The 19,934-nt window shown below is 35.8% G+C and overlaps 1 protein-coding gene across 2 annotated transcripts in view; it reads right to left on the reverse strand.

Moving 5' to 3' along the window:
- CACNA2D3 (calcium voltage-gated channel auxiliary subunit alpha2delta 3) overlaps window positions 1–19,934 on the reverse strand; it is a 486,549-nt gene that overhangs the window by 385,455 nt on the left and 81,160 nt on the right. The gene's annotated exons all lie outside the window — the stretch shown is intronic.

Raw genomic sequence — 19,934 nt, forward strand, 5'->3', positions numbered from 1 at the left:
CGCGAGGAAAATAAAAAGTACACCTGGCGTCTACCAGCTTTAGCCCTATATGCAAAAAATATCTTCCAAACCTCTGAAGATGACTCTTAGCACTACCCACAGTACAATACTTGAGTCAATAAAATGAGCTGGTATTATTGAAAAGATCTATCAATCAAACTTCCCTATAGAATTACAATTATCCCCAAACCTTATATAACTCCAGAGAAAGAAGAAAGAATAACAGCATCAAAAACAGTGGCTCAAAGCACCTGGATGAACACTGGAAAGGTTAAAACAGTGAATAAGTCAAGACAAGTCGTGTCCTGGCTGGTGACGAAGGACTCTATTGCAAATGAATGCCTGCACATATTGTACCCATTTCTTCTGACAAAGCTAATTTTCAAGGCAAAGTGACACTTTGGACTTGCTTTAATCTTTATACTTCTTGGTAAAAACTTGTGTAAATGTCTTGATTGGAAAATAATATTTGCTAAAACATCATTTGCAGACAATTTCATAAGGAGGTTAAAATATACAAAGTTGTCACTAAATATGTAGGACACTAAGTTTTTTTATATTCTGTAATTTACCCATTTCAGTAATAATTTCATTTTTTTCCACACTATTTCTAGATATGAGGCTCTATTCTAGCTGAGATTTTAATATTAGTGCAAGTAATCTAAGAAACCTCAAGCAGACGGACCTGCATTTTGTTCCCTGGAGGCAGGATGGGAAACCACTGCTTGGTCTGCATTTAAATGCCATCAGCAGAGTTCTGATTTCAACTCTGCAAGTCCATTTATGCTGCTTCTAAACTCGCTACTCTGAAAAAAAATTACTTTAGGATAGAACAGTGATTTGTCTAAAAGAGTAAAATATTGGATTTTATTTACTGGAGAAAATACAAGAACATAGTAGATAACAGAGAGATAGTATTTGTTACAGTAACATTTAACTGTGAAAAAACATAGTAAATTAAAAGTAAATTGAAAACATTTCCAGTTAATTAATGATGTCAAAGTCTGTTCACATCCCACAGGATTTGAAGCTTTGGAAAATTTAAAACGAAACAAAATGCAGTGTCGTGAACAACTATCTTATTATGTCAATAGATCGAGTACAAATTTGAATCACTTATTTCAAGCTGCACAGATCATGTTCATGTCGAGTCCTGACAAAAATGGTTTCCTTCATACTTGACCTTTGAGTTCTTAGAATGTATTCTAAAATGCATCACTTCAAGAGACAGTTTTCAGGTCATCAGATTTATTGATTTAAGCTTAACTATCAAGTGAAGAAAAACAGGAGATTATTCACTGCATTTGTCTGAAAACTGAACAGTACAGTTGAAGTCGACAAATTTTCGGAGAATCATACCATATAATCTCCTAGGCTATTATAATAGCATATTAAAAAGGCACCCTTCTCAATTTTGATTAACTGGTGCTTTTGAAAACTAGTAATAACTTGTGCTCAAAATAGATGGGAATTACTTATTAACTGATAATCTATGATTTTATAACTATGCTACTTCATAATACATAAATTCATTTCTTCCTAATTTAAATGCCAAATTTCCAACATAAAAAAATTAGAGGAAATAGAAGATATTAATTATCTATTTGAAAAGACCACACATCTTGCATGGTGCCTGTCTAGTCAGTTGTTGGAAACCTTCAGGAACATTTGCAACAAACTAGGGGTATTTACTTGATCTGTAAGACCTTGGCAACCAAGAGGTTTACATAATATGTATTTTACATTCAGTATTTCATTGCCATAAAAAATACTTCTATTATTTTTTCAGCCATCAGTGGAAGGTTCCAAAACAGAAGAAATTATGTGGTTGGAAAAAACACCAGCTGCTTTTAGTATCCTTATACTCTAGTGATTGTGTCTGGAGGGAAGAAGTGCCAGCTTAATCTGTGCATGTCTATGCACTTCCTCTTAGTACTCAATGTGCATGAGGCTGGGAATTTAGATTCAATCTAGAAAGCAGTTGATTTTATAATAAGTATCAATGCAAGAAACCTGAATCACAACAGAACACAATAAACTGTAACAAAGGACATTATTAATAATGGATTCTTTTACTTTCACTGTAGAGGCGGTCTGACCTCCAAGCTCTCATCATTTCTCTACCACTAGATTTTACATATTAAATTTATTTTTTATTTAAATGAATTAGCTAAAACAGCAAAGACACAGTTCCTTCAAAATAAAATTGAAATAGTTTTTAACTGAAGTTATTTCTTTTAACATAACCTTGAGAAAAACAGCAGTGTGACATAAGGGTTGCAATTAAGCAAAATGCAATCACAGACAGTGGTGAAAAAAACCTAGTTTGTGGGCCAGGTTGTCCTTTATATTCCAGACTCACAAACTGCCTGCTACTCTGAATAGATCCACTGTAAAAAATATGAAGTTGCTGATTAAGGTTTTTGGGTGTTTGTTTTAAAAAAAGAAACCCTCAAATTTTTTTTTTTTCAAAATCCTATAATTTTATTCCAGTAAGATATACTGAAAAATTACAGTCAACATTTGTAACGTACCCAGTAATACATTTGTACCGTTATTAAAAGAAAACACCCTTAACTTCACTATAAATTATTGTCTTACATAACAAAATGGTATGACAACTTAGAGTCACAGTTGGACATTTCTTTAGATAAGCGGATTTCTAATTGTCTAGAAGATCGAGCTGGTACAAATTATGATTTGCTGCATTATTTAAAAAAAAAAAAAAGGAAAAACCCAAACAAAACAAAACAAAACTCAAGCCTGAAATGCTGATTCTTTCTGCTTAGAAAAATCAGCAATCAGTAAGACATTCTCCAGAGACAAGAACATTTATCATTTGAGAAAGCACACAAAAAAATACATTATTTATTCAGTATCTGTTTTGCCAGATCATTTCACATAAACACCAGAGAAAGACAGAGAGTACTTCACTGTTAGAACTTCTAACGCTGTTCATGGATTTAAGCATGGGTCTTTTTTCTTGCATGGTAAATGATCATTTAGAAATAACATACCAGAAAGCAATCTATACAACGCTCAGGTCTGAAGCAGTTAATACAACCAAGTATTTGGCACTGAAATATCAACACACACACAAAAAGAAAACCCATACCCCAAAATCCATCAAATAAAAACAAAAATACAACAAAAAAAAAGGAAAAAAAAAAAACACCAAAAACAAAACCACCACACCAAAAACCATGCCACTTGAGTGACAAAGGGAGAAAACAAAATAGCTTCTTGAAGCAAGAATCATGCCCTATGTCAGCTACAGTTTGAATTTTTCCTCCTTAATTTTTCTCCAAAGAGAAACATAATCTTTGTGTTCCTATTTGTACATACTTCTATCAACTCTTATAAAAAAATCAAGATAATTACCTTTTTGCTGTATACAAAAATATTTCAAGTTCTTTACAAGTGTAAACAGTCCTTAGTCTTTTGACAAACCTGTGGGTGCTTTATACATGACCCTTTTTACATGGCACAGAACAATACAACTATTCATGATGAAAATTCTTCCCCCTCCCCAGGATTTTCAGAGCCAGTAAATATTACTGCAACACTGATTAAGGAAATGTATTTACTAAATAGGAATATTGTAATAATCCTTTAAAAGTAATCTGTCAGTTTGTGTTGCGTAATAGGAACTGATATATGGCTCTGAGGTGTATCCATAGCTACCGCTCTCAGTTGTACATTACAAATGTTACTATTTGAGGGTGTTTTTGTCACATACATATTAAATATATATATGCATATATAAATTCTTTGTTTTATAATGAAAAAGCAGAACTAGCATGCAAATGAAAGATAAAATATGCATTTAATCGATCCATTGTTTCCATGAAAAAAGTATGTTTACTCCATGCCATTTGCAAAGAAAAAAAAAGCCAAAAATCCTCACACCAAAAACACTTTCAGATGTTCAAGTCTCAACATTACAAATGTAAAGTGAGATTACGGAAACACACAGTTCTGATTAAATCACCAACTTTTTATTTCAATTAATATCTATTGTGCAGTAGAAAGGCTGTGCTATGCATTGTTTGAACTGTTTAAACTTCCTTCAAACACCCTGCCATGTAAGCCCTAGCAGTGACTCCCTTTGGCACAGAAGTGATGGTCTGAAGTGCCACATAAGTTAATTGGCTTATTGGAACTATTATAATTTTATATTTGAAACGTTCTGACAGTCAAATGTAACCAATGAATGAGTCTTCAAGGCTGCGAAAAGCTTACAGCTAATACAATTTGCAGCTCTTAATGTAGTTCTTCAGATAGAGAGTCAAAAGTTATATGTGTCTTTAACAGAGTTTTATATCAGTTAATTCTTAAGCCCTAACCTAATTGATTTCTTCACTAATGTTGACTTTCCTACCCAAAACGACCTTGGATTTTTAGGTCAAGTCCTTCTACAGTGTAGGAATCACAGGTCAATAATATTTTTATGCATCAATGTCATGGTTAAATACCAGCTGGCAACTAAGCACCACATGGCCACTTGCTTACTCACCCCACAGTGGGATGGGGGAGAGAATCAGAAAAGTAAAACTGAGAAAACTCCTGGGTTGAGACAAAGACAGTTTAACAGGTAAAACAAAAGCTGCACACACAAGCAAAGCAAAACAAGGAATTCATTCACTCCTTCCCATCAGCAGGCAGGTGTTCAGAAATCCCCAGGAAAGCAGGGCTCCATCACGTGTAACGGTTACTTGGGAAGACAAATGCCATCGCTCCGAATATCCTCCCACTTCCTCCTTCTTCCCCCAGCTTTATATGCTGAACCAGACATCATACGGTGTGGGATATTCCTTTGGTCCGTTGGAGTCAGCTGTCCCGGCTGTGTCCCCCCTCCCAGCTACTTGTGCACCCCCAGCCTACTTGCTGGCAGGGTGAGGTGAGAGGCAGGAAAGGCCTTGACTCTGTGTAAGCCCTGCTCAGTGGTAATGAAAACATCCCTCTGTTGTCAACACTGTTCCCAAAACAAATCCAAAACCTAGCCCCATACTAACTACTGTGAAGAAAATTAACTCAATGCCAGCGAAAACTAGCACAATCAAGAAAAATTTTTTTCCTTTCACTAACATATTCCTCATCGCAATCAAAAAATAAAGCTCACATTAATTTTTAGGCTTTTATCATTGTATAAGATTTTTTAATTTATTTGTTTTTGTTATTAACACTACTGCTCAAAATTTAAAACAAGTGGCATTTATTCAGGGTATTTTAAAAATACCTACTCCTTTTTACACTTTGTGGGGTTTGTGGGTTGTTTGTTTGTAGGAGGGTTTTGTTTGGGTTTTTTCTTTTTTTATTGCAAAACCCCAAACCTACAGTTAATGTAGAGCAAACTGATAATGTAGTCACATTAGGTGTTGGCTTATACCATTAACTGTTCTGTTGAAATTAAAGGAACTATGTACAATGCAAGACTTCCTACTCATGAAATATGGCTCTGAGCTTTTGAACCAAAACTAAGAATATAAATTCTTCTTGATGTGGAAAATATATCACACCATTTTATAAGACAACATTATTTTAAAACAATATCCATGTTCAAATAGATGGGACACGAACTGTGAAAGTCCAAACCTTATGTGGCTCAAGCTCTTGTGGTGCTCTACCACACCAACACACATCCCTTCTGCATGCGAGAGATGGTAGAGCAAATCCCAGAGGAGGATTTAAAAATGCACAGCACAGCTTATTAATGCTTCATCAGAAGTGAGGTGTCGCTAATTATATATGCACTGTTGGAATAAACCTGAATTTGAAGCCAAAAAAGAAGCAGCTTCCAGAATTACATGTGCATGTGAGTGGGTATCTGAGCTTTTCTACTGAGCAGAAGGGTACTCAGCTGGCACTACCACAGCAGAGATATCAAATACAGATGGTGCACTCCTCTGATAGACTCATCTGTGAACGTGTCCTTAGTAAAAGATTTTTTATTTTCCCATTGTCACATTGACCCTAGGGTGGTGTGGTTTTTTTTAAACTAAAGTGACAGTGTGATGTTGTTTTCGTCTGGTCCTCCTTACTCTGAAACTCATTCAGTGGAGCAACTTTAAAGACCGTAACAAAATAAGTAATATTAAGGGTTATTTTTATTTTGTTGAAGATGGCTAGTGAGCATTTATAAACAAAACTATTTTAGTTCAGAGCTGGCATAGAACTTTTCACCCACAGAGCTCCAAAGGTTTTATTAAAGGAGTATCTATGATAATGTCCATTCTGTACATGAGGATATTGAGATATTGATAAATTCAGTAGCATGTCCAACATCACACAACAGTTCATAACTACAAAGAGAACAAGCTCTCTTGGGTACTCTTCCAATGCCCTTCCCAATAGACCACAGATTACTTTGTTAAGTTCAGCTTGATCTGTATGGGAAGATGAGCCACAATGGCATATTTCTCCTCACCTTGACATTAAAGAACTCCTCGATAATTAGGAGTTTGTGTTACACCACATTACACACTCCTATTAACCTTTACTGAACCTCTTTGTGTTGATGAAATCCATCAGCAATGACCAATGTGGTGGCACACTCATTTTCTTCTCTGCAGAGAAATTTTTATTCCCTTCATCAAATGACTCCAATGAGCTCTACATTAGCCTGTCACATTTGACTCATGCCACACACTGGTGTCTGAGCAACTCCCATTGCCCCAGACTCCCATTTTGTTGCTTCATAAAATACACTTTGAAATGCAAAAGGTTGAAATATTTGTTGCATACTATCTTACTATGATTAGCTACTCAAAGCTGTACCTGGTATATTATAGCCAAAGATCAGCTATCCTGGGAAATCTGTTATCAGCAGACTTCACAAGGATAGCTACTGCTTTCTTTGCAAAATAATTTACACACAATGTAAGTATCTTACAGTTATTGTAAGGGCACTATATCCCCAGGATATTTAATCTTTACAAAAATATTTACTTCTGACCTATTTTTACCTAATTGCTACATGCAATTGCTATAAAAACACATCAATTAAAGCATTAAGCTGAATGATAAACAAAAACAAACCAAACCAATTCCTGATCTAGCAGTATTCCTCTGCCCTGTCTGTGAAACAGATCCACATAAGATATCTCCTCAAACCTTTGTACAACTAGATATGTACAAGTATACCACATATACTTATACACGGTATAAGTATAAGGTGACCAACCTGATAGCCTTCCTGATGGTGTGACTGGCTGGGTCGATGAAGGGAGAGCTATGGATGTTGTCTATCTTGACTTCAGTAAGGCATTCAATGCTGTCTCCCATAGCATCCTCACAGGCAAGCTTATGAGGAAAGGCTGAGAGGCTTGGGTTTGTTCAGCCTGGAGAAGAGAAGACTGAGGGGAGGATCTCACCAATACCTACAAATATCTGAAGGATGGGTGTCAGGATGATGGGACTAGGCTCTTTACAATAGTGCCCAATGACAGGACAAGGGGCAATGGGCACAATTTGGAACACAGGAAGTTCCTCAATATGAGATAAAACTTCTTTCCTGTGAGGGTGACAGAGCAGTGGAACAGGCTGCCCAGGGAGGCTGTGGAGTCTGCTTCCCTGGAGACGTTCAAAACCCACCTGGATGAGCAGGATGTGCTCCTGCTCTAGGTGTGCCTGCTCAAGCAGGGGGGTTGGATGAGATGATCTCCAGAGGTCCCTTTCCAACCCCCACCATTCTGTGATTCTGTAAACATCAATAACAGCAAGAGTCTTGAATATATACCTTTTTAAAACTACTGTGCTAGTATGGGAAGATACAAGGTACTCTACAATACAGAGTATTTCTCATCACAAAAAAAATTTAAAAGCAGCAGTCACGCTGATGATGCATGAATTATAATATTCTCTAATAAAGAAAATTATAAGGAAACACAGTCCAGGAGTTTCAAATGCTTGTCCTCTAAGACTAATTCAGTATTGCAATTTTTACTTGAAGTATTTAATAAGCCTCCACCTAAACAACCATCACCAAAAATGGGTGATCCAAATAATCTAGTTAGGAGATGTAATTCTAAGCAGTCCCACAGAGGTCAGGAATACACTCCCATCTTTTGCTTTAACAGAGTTGCTTTGGGTCAGAGCAACAAAACCAAAGTAACAAAAAACATTTGATGAAGTTTGCCTTGCTGCTGCTGCCAGTGTGCAGTGGCAGACAGGGCCTTCAGACTCATTTGCAAGAGTACCAGCTCACCGTCTATGAACTCAATTATACTGAAAATGGTTGAAAAAGCAAATTATTGTCTTGTAAATTCTTTTAGACATCTGAAACATCTTCACAGGCCATCACAGGTGTTCTAAGAGCCAGGTAACCAAGACTATCAAAAACTGCTTACAAAATATATTTTACAGAAGCTATCTATGTAATTGTACATACCCTTGCTTCTATTTCAGAAGGGAACATATACCCCTCATTTAAACCAAAACCAAACATTCTGGAACTGCTCTGGAGCCTCCTTTTTCCATAAAGAAGTACTTGATACTCTTGAAAACTCACCACAGTATTTCACAAGAACTGCTTTAAACAATGAACAAAAAACCCATGAGTATAAATCTGCAAAAATCACAATATGACCCAGAGGGCCTGTTTATCCAAGGCAAAGCCATCACTACATTTTTCAGGTGAACGGAAGTGTATTAGAAGCATGAACATCTAACTTGCTTCTCACAAAAGTCTGAAGGATCGTGAGAATGCAGTCCTTTCATCCTGGATAGTTATTCTGAGTCACTGAAGATTCAGAAGTAGGGAACCTGACAACTTACTATTTCCAGCAATTTCCTAGCTGGGATGAGATATTATAACATATTCTCTTTGTACAAGCTGCCTTGGTCTACTCTGAAAGCCTTTATGGTTACTGGAATTAAGGACAACCAAGAGAGACAGCTTGCTTTGTGTTGTAAGGTCTCAGGATACATCCAAAAACTAATTCTTTCAATCAGAGTTTCTTTATAATTTTTGTCTCATAACACTTGCTTTTATCATTTTTATCTCTCTCCCTCCTTATTTTTCCATTTCTGTGGACCTATGCCTGCCTTACACAAAGCTGTTGTTCTGAGTGTCAGTATTTCTATATACTTTTATTAGACAATGCTTATTTTCCATCCCAGAAATACTAGGCAATTGTCTCCCCACCTTCCACGGTTGTCCCTAAATGAGCAATAAAATGAGCAACAGAAAGAGCTAGAGACAAAGTGGAGTACAGACAAAAACTGAGGTGCATTCTGAAGACAAACTGTTGCTTAGCAATACCTATGTCTTGTGACAAGATTTAAAAGCACTGCTCATTTAGAATAGCTAATGGTTATTGTTCCTCAGAAAAAGAAACGTAATCTCATCTGCTTGGGACTCAAACTCTCTTTGCAATTTGCAACATTCTCCATAACTAACATTCATCCACTTGGATAATACTTCTAAACCTTTACCCTTTGCATTGTGCAGGACCTTCAACGTTAACTCTTAGATGAGGTTTATTTCATTGTTTGTCACTATGAATGACACAGCATTGATCCTTGCTGCTATACCTCATCATTGCACTCTTCTGTATCCACCTGATAAAAGTATTTGTATTGATTTAGGGCTTTATACCAGTATCAGAACACTATGTATCAAAGTGGACTTATAATAACAAGAAGAATAACAACTGAATATCTGAACTCAGGTGCCTAAACTTAGGCTTCCAGTTCTTCATTTCATCACTGAACACAAAAAATTATTTATTTTCAAAAATCTAAACTCCCCTCAGTCACATCAAAGCCAGCAATGTCAGTATGTTCTCAGAGTCTCTGAAAATCAGACCACCTGCATGTGGTCTGTGTGCAGACACCTTGAGAAGAATTCAGCAGGTTAACCATATTAAAAAAAAATAAAATATTTGGAAACCAAACTTTAGTATTTGGCACTGCCTGGAAGTGTGAAAACACATTTGTGTTTTTGCCACACAAGCTAATGATTTTCACTTTACTGTGTGATTCTCAGTTACTTATAAAACTTCACAAGAAGCTATAAAACAACTAGCCTCTCTATACATTTAGGAAGAGTATTATATTCACCATGATTTCTTTCAGAGCCTCATTAACTGCTAAACGAACAAGAAAAAACAAAGGGTTAAAGTTTCATTGCCAAACCACGGTCAATCCAGTATTTAATAACTGCCTTTGAAAGGCTGTAATGTGATATAAACTAATGCCCTGTACACCAGAACTTGCTCAGATCTTTTTCTCTTTGGACCGTCGAGCTATAATGCATATATTCTTAGACTGCCGTCTGAAATACTGGCATGCTGTTAGCTGCCAATATTGTTTTCCCCCCCTCAGAGTTTTTTCTCTCTCGCACTTTTAAAAATGAAGCCTAAAACCTAGTTAAGAAAAAGCCCTGTGCATAAAACAACAAACAAATCAAAACCACAGCCAGAGTTCTGTGTGAACCTCTTGCATTGTTTTGGGTTTTTGAGGGGGGTTTTGGGTTGGTTCATTTTTTTTTTTTACTGAAAATTGGATGAATAATCTACAGAATAATAGCCTTTGTATCTTATCATACCCATGCTATACCATAAGCAGGTACTCCAAAACATCACTGCAAAGAGTAAATAAACACACTGAGCAATTTAAAATTTTGCAGAAAGGAGGATGAAGAATATCAGCCTCAATCTCAGTCCTTATTTCCCCCTGAAACTGAAAATATGAGACATTTTATTAAGCGTACATAGCTTCCTAATGACAACACCTACATCAAAATATATGTCAAGAACTAACCAGATTTGGACCATCTGCTTAGAAATTTGTATAGTCTCATGCCTGTATTACAGTCTTGTCTTTTCTCTCTCACAAAAAAAAACCCAAAACACCCCCCCACAAAAGAAAAACCCACCAAGAAAATAAATTGACTACCAAGCTAGAGTAGATTTGTTTTTTGTGTACTTACATGTCAGTGTTTGATCAGACTGGAAACATTTCAACAAATCATAAGTTAAGTGCTGTTTTTGCAAAACTAAAACACTTTTGCCTAAAATTAGCTAAATTAAATCTGAACCAAATCTATCTCAAGTTAAAGTGTAGGGCACATTCTTTTTCTGTTGTTTAGAGAGGTTTATACACGCAGTTAGTTGTATCATATGTACACAGAGATGATTATTCAACTTTTGTCTGATTCTCGAAGGACTAGAAAGTTTCTGTAATTTAGGAATTCGTCACATTATAGAGTTTGTCTCACCAGAAAAATAAAGGATATTACATATAACACCATGATAGGTCATCATCATAGCATATAGAAATAAATCATCTAACTCAAGGGTCTGTAATAGAATGTATAAACTAATGCATTTATCAGAAAAGGTATGGAAGGACCCAGTAACAGCTTTATTTTGCTTTGTCAATAAACCACTATTAATGATAATGTATCTATGAATTAAAGATGCATCAATCTGCATAGCAGAGAATAGAAGCCATGAATAACAGCCAAATCAATACTATGAAGTCGTAAAGAATATAGTGTGTTCTCCTTCAGGCTAATGGTAATTAATTTACTTTTGCTCCCTTCACACATGAGAGGAACCTAGAAGAACACTTTAATCACACAGAAGTTGTTAATTAGAAAAAGAACACACACTGTTACCTCCTTACTGTATCTTTTCTGTTCACATGCTTATAGAGCTTCATTTGCACACATCTAGAGAAAACAGGTTGTGTTTTTAGAAGCACATTCATATACTGGCTGATATTTTTGAGTACTACAATTTGAAAGCTTGCTTCTTAAATAAAAGATCTTGTTCTAGTTTGGCTGTCTATATCAACAAACATCCCATGTCTAAAATCACATTTCTGCAACACAAATACTCTACACTCGGGAGTATATGTATAGAAATATTTTAAGCCCTATGTGGTTCATTATACCATAACAGAAGCACTGAAAAATAATGTTTGCTTATGTTGAGGCTTAGTTTATTTTATTCAACTCCACTAGTTAATTAAATAATGCCTTTTTTGGAATCAAAAAAAGACCAGGTTTAAGTGATCAGCATCTAATGGAGGCATCCCCTTCTTAGGAAATAAAAAGATTTGGTGATCCTGTTAGTTTGAGGGCCTGGCCCTAGACCAGCAAGGGTCTAGAAGAGGAGACAAGGTAAAGGTACTGGTTCTCTGGTTTCTGAAGAACAGAATTTTAATATTAAATTGTGTTTGAATTCTTTTAAGTACTATTTTTGCACAAAGTAAGCTGTAAATTGCTACAAATAATAGTACATTTTCACAAAGACATCATCTTTAATGTTTCCATTTTTAAAATGTATTTTTCATGACAATGTTCAGGAAACTGCCATCAGGAGACTGCTACTATTTCATTGCTTAATAAAAATACAAAATTTCACTAAACCTCAGAACATCAGACAAAGCCGCCTGAATCACAGGTTACTGCTAGTCAATCTATTGATAAATTCCTCTCTGCTCATCACAAAGCAATGACCTTCTTGGTGAACTCCATTCAAGCCCCTGAGACAGCAGAGTAATTAACATATACTTAAGTTAAAATCACAAGTGTTCCTATTGAAGCAGGCAGAACAAGTCAACACTTAAAGCTATCTATGTGTGAATCAGGGTCCCAGTGGTCATATCTGACTCTCAACACATCCTTATGTAGTTTTGCTAAACTCATGTCATCAAGCTCAAAAAAGAGCTAACTCTGGGACTGAGCTTGAACTTTGGTTGTTTACCAGTAACTGTGTAAAAGATTCATAATGTAGGGTCGCGTCTCCATCTTGGGAGCTTTCTAAAAAAGTTTTGCTGTGAAAGAACATAATGCGCATATCCAAAGGCAGAATACTCTTAATTTCCAACACCAGATTTTGTCACGTTTACCCACTGAAAAACTATAATAATTATTTAAATTCTTGCCAAACTCTACCCTGCAATGTAAATACCCTGAATTTACTTGCAGGTTTCTTCCTTTCACAAAAATACAATTTGTCCCTTATTATTATGAATGTACAAAGAACAGTGTACATGGATAAAATGTAATTGTGGCAACTGGACATTCTGTTTGCATTTGGAGGTATGGCAGAGCCTGTGCTACATGCACAGGACTGCCAGAGGCATACATCTGCTTGTGCAGTTCTAGTTCAGTAGTTTAAGGAATGAAGTATCACCTCATTACAGAACTGCCATGTATGAGTGAATTTGTGGAGCTTGCCCTCCTCACAGTCAGACAGTTCTAATCTCCTTGCAAACCGCAGTGGCAGCACAGAGATGAAGTGTTAAGCTTATCAGGCCTCATCTGTACCATCACCTACTTAGTTAAGCCCAGGCCATCCATTTCTCTGTCATTTCTTTGTTCCTGAGGTGCCTGAATGCATAACAGCCACTAGCAAAAGACACAAGGTATCTTTAAGACTTCACAAGAACACAGCCTACATTTTTTTAAACCCAAACTGAAAACAATTAACAAGCACTGTTTTAATCATAGCTTGCATTACCTGCATTTTTTTGTTACACTAGAATTGCACCTCATACTATCACAACATAACCTGTTACAACAAAGCTATTAATTTATTTTATATTAGCTTTCAAAGTTTGCATAGAAATTCCCAACTCTGGAAAAGCCTGTATTCCTATTACAGTATAACAGTTTGGAAGGATTCTGGTAATTGAAAGTCATCTTGCATAATAAAAACAGCTTTGTACTCAACCATTCTTTTGAGGCATCATCAAGCAAATCAACAGAGTTTTGTTTCAGTCACAAAATCAGGATTGTTCTTCAGTGGCTCTAAAAAGGCATTAAAAAGGTTTGCCTTCAATTCATTCAAAATGAAGTTCCCTTTAACCAATTTTTTTAGTAACACAACTCTGCTTTCACAACCATGATAACTTATGGATTTTTATTTCAGGAATAAGGTCCAAAACTTTACATATGAGCAACTGCACCCACAAGATATCCTAAACACTTGGCAGCAAAGCCTTGAAGCGGTCTCTAGCAAGGTACTCTGAGCTAGGTGGAAGACTTGCCCTCAGGTCTGAGTCATTCTGCTCTTTTGGAAGCATCTGAGCCAACATAGTGACCTCTTGGTGGGAGGTTTGACTACAAAGGACTCCTCTTCCTACAGGCTTTCTGGAGCCAGGAGACTGAGATGGACTAACCCCCAAGGTTCTTAGTCACCAGCTGAAGGAGACTTTTCTCTCTCCCCCGACTATAGTGGATGGACAAATAAACCATTTTGATTAGGCTGGTTAGCAAGACCTGCCCACCACATCATCTTCTTGTTTAACATGTCTTCCAGATTACTGTTAGAGGTATACAAGTACTACTGAGAGATGCACGAGGAGACACTGATGCCATTCCAGACCCAATGTCTCTCATAGTAATCAACCACAAACAAGGAGAAAGAGCTACTATAGTTGTGTTCAGTCTTTGTGGTGCTAGGAATACACAAGCAGCATGTTTCTTACCCCCACATAGCCCTGTACAAACAATGCAGCAGCATTCAGATCAGATTATGTATCATCTACACCAAAACTTATCTAAAGGGATTTTGAAAATGGAAAAAGTCCTTTTGCAGGAACAGTCCAAGCCTGCATGCAACACTTCACTAATTCATATCCACAGAGCCTGTAAGGATTCCTAAGCATTATTTATGCTTTAAAAGTACTGATGGTGCCATCTTACATCTCTAGATGTTTCTAGAACACCCTAATCAGACCTACATTGAAAGATGCCTTAGTTGAAATAGGAATGTTTTCCAGCCTTTAAAACAAACAAAAACCCAGTGTTCATAATCAGCAATTTGCTTTTGGCTCATTCCTCAAAATTTTCTTGTTCCAACTGGAGATTAAAAGTCAAACCACAAGAATACTGCCAATCACTTCATCATTAGCTCCTTGCAAGACAGAAAAAATAAAATTATATATTTATAAGCGAAAGAGAGAGGGAACATTTATTGCAGTAAATTAGATAATTTTGCAATAACAGCTTACATTAAAGAATGTTAATTTGATTCCTGTCAGTTTTACAGCTTTCTGTCAATACTGCATTTGAAAAAAAGTCAAGGAATAAGGATGCAAATATTCAGTCACATTCCAGCCCATATCCTTGCTTCAAATGAAGAGTTTTTGGTGATAGCTTTAGAAGAGATGTGTGGTTGATGGAAGCTTATTCCCAAAACAATGAATAAAAAAATTGCATGAAACCACTTGCTTACATAACCATCTAAAAACTGGATCGTAAGTGCTACAAGGCATGAAATAGTACGCACTACACAAAAAGCTACGAGGAGCCCCAACAACATGACATTAGTAAATAAAACAGCAGAGCAGAAATTGAAGAAGATGCAGGGTATCTAAATGTGCTTTTTCTAATCTCTGGTACTCAGTACTAGAAGTGAAAACATGCTGCTAACCAACTAATTTTTTAATCATATATTCATGCTTTCCAGTAAAAATTAACAATCAATTGCCAGATTTAGAACACTTTTGATGACCCAGATAGCTTGGAAAGTATCCTCCACTATACATTAGGATCTCCGGTCAAAACAGACTGAGGATACCCAAATTACCACTATGTATTTTTGGGGAGTGACTCACATCACTGTAAACTGTTTATTTCACAATTAGTGGTTAAAGAAATCACCCATCCTCTATCACTTTTGGTGAACCATTAACATCCCACTAAGGATGTCAGCACTAGGTTATTTTCTTCTCCCCATCTGGTTCTGCTGACTCAGGAAAAGAAAAGCCACAGGGACAGAATGAGGCACATTTCCATGAGGCCCTCATAAAAGTCTCTGGTTACTGTGGGATGACAAGACCAGAAGTGCCAAAGCACACAACAGCGCAGCTGACAAGAAGATAATGTCCCAAGGCAACTGTTCCTGGATATTTTACTGTTATTGCTTCTGTAATCCTCATCTCTTTGTTCCATTAATTAGCATGCAGTAGCTATAATCCTGCCCAGAAAAAGTCTTTGTTCCTAGATAATAATCTAACTAACAAGCAGAAACATTTCACAAATATTATAACAACAAATGAGTCAAGGTCATAATCAGCTGGTCATCTTTGCCTTTCTTTGAAATTCTTCAGTAATCCAATTTCTAAATATCATCAGTTAACTACTAACAGCATATGAAAGGATCAACAAATTTAGAAAAGCTATCCAATACCATGACTCTTAGAGCTTAACTTCCATACACTGTACATAAAATATAGTAGCTCCTTTCTCTTCTGGTTTAAGAATTGGAGGTGGCTTTAAGGGTCATATATGGACAAAAATAAAGGATAACACATTGCGCAGTACCCTAAGAGTCAAAACAAAGCACTTGCTAAATGACAATTGAGAAGACAACACAAACCTCCTAAGCCCTGTGGCTGTCTTCCCAGCACTGCAGCAATCTTCTGATGGAATTATTTTACCTTTTCTGTGTCGTCTTTTCCTTAATTTGTAAACAAATTAAAGTTTTCTTACAGGAATAGTTTAATGCTGAAATTGCTATCATTCTTCAATACCCTTATATGGAAAGGATGTATAAACATTTAAAATATATTATTCATTCACTAAAACATTTACAAAGATCATCTGAAAATGTTTGAACTTAAGATCTTCTAGAATAGCGTAAGAGGACCAGGTATTAGCATATATCACAGAGCAAACAGAATAAGAATGAATAAATATCCAAGAGTAACATTAAATTTATTTCTACCCCAGTAGGATATCTTAACAAACCAGATCTTGAAGCTGTATCTGAGTTCCCTTGAAAACATTTTTGTAAATAAAAGACTCACTTTTTTCCTAAAACAGCAGGCTCACATTAGATACACAATACTTAAGACTTACTTTATATTTCCATTTCTTTCCCACTAATTTGCTGTAAGCATGTTTAGACTCTTAAATTTTTATTGTTCGTCCAGTTACTGGTCCTGGCTTGTCACCTTTTACCAGGGCTCAATTGCCAGAAAAATCCCATACTATTCCAGGTTTAGGTTTACAAGTTTCATTTGAAGAAATCATAATTTTGCTCTATAATAAAACACCATCTATACAAGCAGCATATACTCACTCTTCAATTTTTTTTGTCCTGAATGAGACTTTTAATTCTTTAAAACGAGAGCTACAATATAAATCAAGTCTGATCTCAACTATCCCTCTAAAGAGGCTTGAAATTTTAGAACGCAGAACTGTCACGTTATTAATAATTTCTGCAGAATTCAGCATTCATTTTACATATATATTTATATTGAGAGAGAATAGAGATATCAAAACTATGCTTTTCAGTTCAAATATTGCTGATATAAACATGATTTGTCTAGTTTCACACAATGACTACAGTAAATAATAGAATTAACTGTAATATTAGGGGACAAAGGAAAGGAAATCTCACTGACAGCATAAAAAAAACTTACTATTTAGACTTAAAGGCGTATTGAAAAATCAGTTATTTTACCAATAAATACAACTTAATAATAGTCAAACAGACTTTGCAGAAGCAGTTTTTAACTCCGTTGTTATTTGAGACCAACTATGGAAAATTTAAGTCAAAGGGGTTTTAGTTGTGCAGTAAAATTAGCGTAAGTGAAATCTGGCGTTTTAACGAAGGCTATATTCTTTGAGGAAGAATTGTCTGGTGGTGGAGATATTAACCTTGGACTCAGAAGAATTGGGCTTAGGTCCCAGCTCTGACACAGACTTTTGCATAACCTTGAATTAGTCACTTAATTCTCAGTGCTTCTCTTCTCAAGGTATTAAACAAGGATAATAATATTTCCATGGTCAGTTTCACCTTGCTCTTAGGCTTCAGTTTGCCAATTAGGCAGAAAACAAAATCTGTGAAAAGCCCCCAGTTGTCTTGCCCCAAGAACAGTTTCTTTCAGGACTGAGAATTAGTTTCTGTTCAGAAGACTTGGCATCAGACTCAGTTTGCATGGTGCAATCCCAAACACCATCAAAAATCCTAGGAACTACGGTAATAAAACAGTCAATAATAACAGCATCTCAGCAATAGTATTTGTATCACATCTACTGTATCTGCATAAAGGCAGAGGCTTATTACATTGATCGCTTAAAAAAAAAAAAAAAAGGTAAAAAAACCCATTGCTACCTAACTTCAAAACCTAATACAAAAGACAAACATTTGGGGTTTTTAATATATCATTATTTTCAGTACACACACTCTGTGTGTGTGTGTGTGTTTAAAAAATGAAAAGAATACACAATTTTGAGTAAAATTTGAATCTGATGGGATAAAACATAGTTTGCATAATTCACATGCAAGGAAGGTATACACAGACTAAGAAGAAATGCTCCTTACATAGCAAGGACACAAAATACCTGTCATTCTGAAGTACTATGATACATTCAAACAAACAAAAATTTCTTTGTATGTTTATCTACCATGAAATATTTATGCACATGATCTGTTACTCAGTATGTAAAAATAGTTATCCACTTCTTAAGCATATGGTAAATAGCCATCGTGAAGCATCACAAGGACTTTATATCACTTTAAAATAAAACCAATAGTTTTCAGTATAAATGTCCTATTTTTATTTCCCCCATCAACAAAGAACACTTAAGAAATGTATCACATAACAATATTTTCTAACCACTACTTAACTGAAGACTGCACAACTCCACAAGAAATAGAGGCTCAAATAATTGCAGTTAGAATCACAGAAGTCTTATTCTCTATTTAGATTCCATAAAATCATGCACATATCAGGCTAAAAGCTTTTATCAAACACAACATCAAAGAATTTCAGCTGACTGATGAGCAATCAAACTTTGGATGTTTAAAAAAGACAACACTAAAGATATTCCAACTATAGCTGAGATGTTAGTTTGCAGTAATTTGAAAACGAAACCTATTTCTGTTCCTATCCATAAGCTTGCAAGAAAAAGAACGCACATAAGAACACTCACTATTGTAAGATAGGAAGATGTAGAGAGACACTATTTAAAATAGGCAAGGAGGTGAGGTTCATGTGTTACACAACAAAAGAAAAAGTCACACAAATTTGGAATTATCGAACTTGAACTGGAATTAATACCTCTTCTGAGCTTCAGTGATAGAGCATCACAAACTACCCAAGCTTCGCATTTGAAGTTTATGTCATCAGCAGAACTCTTTAGTGGAATTATGGGTCTGTAATTTACAGTTGTCACTATTTATTCTATACATTATGGTCACCTGAATTTCATTTGCACAAAGCACACGCTCACACGCTCATTACCCGTGAACCATTATGTACTTGCATAAATCATTTCTTTTCTTCTAAAGCGGAGTGTGCAATCCATCTTGATGGAGAAACAACAAAATCTAACTGCATAAGTAATTTTCTTGTATGTCAGATTTCTCTTTTCCAAAAATAATACAGAGTTCTACACAAACTATTTTCTTCTCCTACCACTTCCTGCTCAGAAATACAAAGTGTCTAGCTATATTCAGTTTCTTGGAAATGATAATAAACCAACCAAGTGGGACAAGAGAGTCACATATTCTACCAAAACAAAACACGAAAAAGTTTGATCTGCTAACTGTATTAACCACAGGTAAAAACCTCTGTGAAAATGAGGTACAAAGGTAAATCTAATGTTATTAAAACAGCTTGAAAAAACCATGAGTTTATAACCTGTTTCATAATGCTAATGTGGGGGGAAAGCGGAAGGAACAAGAAAAAATTATCATTAATTAGCCTAAAAAATAATTTCTCAGGAAGCAGTGGATTACTATTTTTTTAGGGTTCCTCTGTTTTCATTTAGGTTTTTTCTCTCCATAAAGCTGGAGGGAATTGTTTAATAAATTAGATGCAAATGTTCTAAATAATTTTAATCTCAGATTTGCATACAGCATATGATATATTCCTGCAAGCCCTCCTTCACCTACTTTATCAGACTGACATCAGCAGATCTCCTACTTGTGTGAATAGCACTCACAGGAGTAAGACCTGCC

The sequence above is a fragment of the Phalacrocorax aristotelis genome, chromosome 6 (genome assembly GCF_949628215.1).
Source record: "Phalacrocorax aristotelis chromosome 6, bGulAri2.1, whole genome shotgun sequence".
NCBI lineage: Eukaryota > Metazoa > Chordata > Aves > Suliformes > Phalacrocoracidae > Phalacrocorax > Phalacrocorax aristotelis.